We start from the raw sequence: 5,331 nt of genomic DNA, 5'->3' as shown, positions 1-5,331 counted from the left end.
CCTATATATATATATATATATATATATATATATATATATGTATATATATGAAATATTATTGTAGTTTCAAATATTTAGAAATATATATATAGGGCTTGGTGAGCATAAAATACTTCTTTCATTAACAAAACATAACATTATATATATACGTATGTATAATAACTGATTTGGTATTGCTATATAATGCATTTTATACCAACAATTCCCCTCAGTGTTGCCCCAACTAGCCTAACTGAGCTGTCTGAACAAACAGATCATATAAAACCATATAAAGGAACATAATGCGGACAGTTTTGGTTTGCTATTTGAAACTTTTCTGAACAAGAAACCTGAAGTTGCCTTAATAAGAGTTTATCAATTGAACAGAATATTTTGCATTCAGTGAACGACCAAAGTAGTGTGAGACTAATCTTCATGCATCAAGCTGGCTTTTTTTTTTTTTCTTTTCAAAACAGCTTTTTTTACATTGTATGCCTAATATCACAAAGTATTAGATAAGATTATCTGCAGCCTTCCTGTTTGTTTTTGCCAAAACCACAGAAATGATCCCTTAAAGTCAGCACATGTGCCAGTACGCCTGCGAGTAATTACTGAAGTGCTCTGAGCCTTTATATTTCCCTATAATCACACATACCCAACAAGCTAAACCGCCCGAGACTTCCGGGCCCTCTCCACATTTCTGCTTTTGTTTAATGTTAAAGTATTTGGCAATGTCGGAGGTTAAGTGTTGTCAGGCCCACTACTGTAGAGCAGCCGTGTTTGCAGGAACAAGCCAATGACAGCAGCTCTAATAGCCAACATCCACACCGAGCTACTGCAGGCCTGCTGGGGGTGCGCTAATAATTTTTCATATTTTATAAAGGTGTTTTTCAGAGAACTGTGGCAAATGGCACATTGACTAGCCATTTCTGTTTTGCAATTAGCTGGGCTTTGGCTGTTTTTTTTTTTTTTGCTTCTCCACACAGTTGGCTGTCACTGGAAACAAAAAAGCTTTACCTACACAGCACATCTTTGTATGGTATTACTCTGCTTTGTAACTAAATCAGTGTGTTCTGCTCAAAAGAGAATGGTGGGGAAATACTATGACAACTTCTTTGTTCAAGTAAAATCAAGTCTGTTGTTACCAGATCTTCACAGTTCTGCGGAGGTTGCACGTTCTCCCAGCTGCTGCTCCTCCAATTTTCTCCTTCCCATCTGGTCCTACCTGGTTTACCAGGACAAAAGGACTTAAGAAAGACCTCTTTCTCCCACAGCAGGTGACCAGGTCAACCGTACCTAAGTGTTGACACATAGCACCCCTACAAGTGTGTAGAACTTAACATGGAAAAACCACGTGTCTCTAGTTGGAGCGGAAAAAAAAAAGAGCAAGAGAGATTATGGTGTCCTACGCTTTGACAGTATTATGACCAATAAAGTTCAGACAGTGTCCAGATGCTGTCACTAACAGCATACGTGATCCAGAGAGGTCAGCCAACTGACCTTTTGGATTGTCCAGTGATCATTAACCAGGCAGTGCAGGGAACATGCTGTACATGGCCATGATCAACATTGCAACATGGCAAAGTCTGAAAGGTCATCAGTCAAAATTGCTCATAGTCTTGACCTGACAGACACACAAAACATTTAAAGATATAGAATGTCAAAGCGCAATTAATTTTAGCACCTCCATATCTTTTTTTTTTTAGGCCTACACAAGGTTGAAATTTAGCTTTCTCAACATATTGAGGAAATCAAACAATAAATGTTTATTATGGTAGTTATTTTTAATTTATTAATAATCACAAGTTTGGGGTTGACCAGAGTAATTTTTTGAAAGAAGTCTCTTATGCTGACCAATGAATAGAAAGTTCAAAACAAAAGCATTTATTTGAAATAAACATCTTTGGTAACATTATAAATATCTTTAAAGGGGTCATATGATGTTGCTAAAAAGAACATTATTTTGTGTATTTGGTGTAATGAAATGTGTTTATGTGGTTTAAGGTTCAAAAAACACATTATTTTCCACATACTGTACATTATTGTTTCTCCTCTATGTCCCGCCTTTCTGAAATGCGTCGATTTTTACAAAGCTCATCGGTCTGAAAAGCGAGGTGTGCTCTGATTGGCCAGCTATCCAGTACATTGTGATTGGCCGAATACCTCAAGCGTGTGACGGAAATGTTACGCCCCTTACCATCATGTTATTCCCTGTCATCCCGGAGCGACGAGACAAAAACATTAAAACCCATTATAAACGAGGCATTTGTTTCATCCAGTGGGGACATATTTACTGATAATGTAATTATAAGACATAATTGTCTTTTTACGCGTTCCGTTGCATCGTGCCGCATAAACATAAAACCATGTCTGCATTTGCAACTTTACAGATCTTCTTTATGCACCAAGATCTTGTAACACTCCAAAGAGAAAGGAAAAATTTAAATCACATCATATGACCCCTTTAAGTGACACCAATCACTTTTGATCAATTTCAATCATGACAACTCTCGGAAGATTTAACATGGTGATGGATATGACAATGTTAATGTATTTGGTCTTGGCGGAATAGATCTGCTACGCTGCTGCTGCTGTTGGTTATTGCTGTAGTTGTAGATTATTGCTGCTGCTGCAAGCAAGTACAGGAACTTGCTACTGCCAATGCATACGGCGATACGGTGCCGTGAATATTTAAGACATACTGCTGCTGCACAAATAGCATATAAAATAACCCGTAGCAGATCTATACAGGTGGAGCTGGGGAAGGTGGAGGGTTTCAGAGAAACTCTGAAAGCGTGCTGCAGGAACCTCTAGTGAATGCTAGCCAGCCATATAAATGCAAGGCAGTAAGCTCATTGGCTTCATATGCAGCATGAACCAATCTCTCTGAATATCATCAGTTACATTAACAACCCGTCAGCCTGCGCCATCTAGAGTTTCATGACTGAACTATATATTTAATGCATCCTTTCTGAATAAAATAATTCATCTCTAAATAAACAAAATCTTACCTCAATCTTTTGAATGGTAGTGCATTGCTAGTTTGATGAGCAGATTGATGTTATAGGAAATACTGATACTTATGATACTAATATTGTATTGAGAAAGCAGACTTCCACCAAAAATATAAATTGTGTTACAATAAGAATGGTTTATTATTTATTTACCATCAAAATTAATGCATATAAAAAGTTTTAAAGTGGAAAAATCTTTTAAAAAGTTTTAAAACAGCAAACTTAAAATAGCTGTTTTGGATAGCAAAACAACAACAAAAAGCTGGATCCATTAAACAATAATATTCAAAATTAAAACATTGATCTAGATAAGAGAGAGTGATTTTGCTGGAAAAAGCATGGAGGTGGTGCCATTATGTTGGAAATTTGTCCATATTAGGAAGCCATCCATTGACTTTAATGGCTCTGAAGACATGCGAGCGGGCTCTTTTCCCATGCCCTATCAGCTGAGCTGTGGTAAATCAGGACAGATGAGCAGAGACCATTCAGTGTCAGAGAGAGATTAGCTTGTAAGGGAGAAGGACATGGGCGTCAGGATATGTGCTAACTGCATGCTAATAAAACTGACCATCAGTGACCATCACTGGACTGCAGTGGAGGGCAAGACATCTTGGAGGGGACCGAAAATACTGACATCACAAAAAAACTAAAACAGGGAGTAAATAGCAGAATGGATGCTTGGCCAAAGAAGACTGCATTTGCAGCAGTCGCTACAAATATCTTCTGCTGATTTCTCTTCAACAACATCATACCCAACCTGGGATGTGTTTTTTTTTATACAAACTGAGGGGGAAAAAAGACACAATAAAATTAAAATCAACCAATCAATCAATCAAGTTAAATTTAAACTTATGTCCACATTTGAAATTCAGGTCTCAAAAACTGCATCACTTTGCAGCCCCCTGCGACAACCCAGATTGAACCCCCTCCTCTAAACTGCAAAAGTCCTGAAATTTGGCTCACACAGCAAATTTGTGCCTTAAATCATACAATGTGCACAGGCTTGAACCCATGACCCACTCTATCCCCCACAGGATGCCAACATGGGAAGCTGTTTGGCTGTGGTTGAGCCCAATGGGATGAAGCTCCAGTGGTTCCAGTTCTATACATAGCACTTACTCACTGTTCCCCTCTCTCTCTCTCTCTTGACTTCCTCTCTGGGCTGTGAAACAGTGAGGATGACTCTTGTTTAGCATCCTCTCCCAAACTGTGTGCTGGCTTCCCTCCTTGAGGAGTGTACATGTCTTCATTCCCCAATCCCCATAGAACTCCATTTCCCAGAATCCTCCCAATGACACACAACAATTATCATCCCCTGTTCACATAACATAGACATAAATGGCCACGACTCAATGCACTTTTCCATCTAATTTTCTTCAGTTAAGAGATGAACCTCTAAACCTCTCCAGAGTGCAGAAATGGCAAACGACAGTAAGGGCAGATTTTCCTGAGGCAATTAAATAACTATCAAAGTAGGCCAGCTGTAATACATGAAAGACACATGCCGTCTTTTCCGTTCAAGTCCATCTAACATCTTAAACCCTCCTTGGTCTGCCACTGCTCCTGAAACTTGGAGTGTTGATTGAAAAAAGGCTTAAGACTGGCTCATATTAGAGGAAGATCTACAGAGAAAGAGGTTACACTTTAACCCAGCCATTGCGTTTTTAATTTTGTAACTTTACAAGGTCAGAATTCTCAGAGACTGTGCTTGAAATGGAGTACTATCTGCATACTGCTGCAATTTTTAAAAGTAGCATGTGAAACAATATACTTTAAACAACAATGAACGTTTAAAAAGTAATATGTTACATTGCTACCTCAATATAATATTCAATATAGTGTGTTGCATCTAGTTAACAAGTCTTTTTTGTTCTTCTGATCCAATTTTGTTCAAAAATATTTTACATTTGGGTAGTCTGATGAGATAACGACATTTTTTTTTTTTTATTATTATTTTCATTTTCACTTCCATCTACAGTAGTTCCAACTTGTAACCCTAGAAATGGAAGGTCAACTCGCATTGCATTGTGGGATACAGTACACATGCTGTACACTGCACATTTTGCCAAATTTATATGCATACAGAAAATTTACACACTGTTCAGATGCAGAATATACATACTACTGAAATAGTATGTTTATTAGTATGGTAATATGAAAGTAGTATGAAAAGGATAGTTCACCCAAAAATGTTGTCATCATTTACTCACCCACAAGTTGTTCCAAACCTGTATGAGATTCTTTCTTCTGCTGAATACAAAGAAGATATTTTGAAGAATGCTGGTAAACCGAAAAGTTACTGGTAGACATTGACTTCCATAGTAAGAAGAAGAAAAAA

The sequence above is a fragment of the Sinocyclocheilus anshuiensis genome, unplaced genomic scaffold, assembly GCF_001515605.1.
Source record: "Sinocyclocheilus anshuiensis isolate Anshui unplaced genomic scaffold, SAMN03320099.WGS_v1.1 scaffold2357, whole genome shotgun sequence".
NCBI classification, from domain to species: Eukaryota; Metazoa; Chordata; class Actinopteri; order Cypriniformes; family Cyprinidae; genus Sinocyclocheilus; species Sinocyclocheilus anshuiensis.
The sequence above is the reverse complement of the archived record's forward strand: the minus strand, read 5'-3'. Positions refer to the sequence as shown.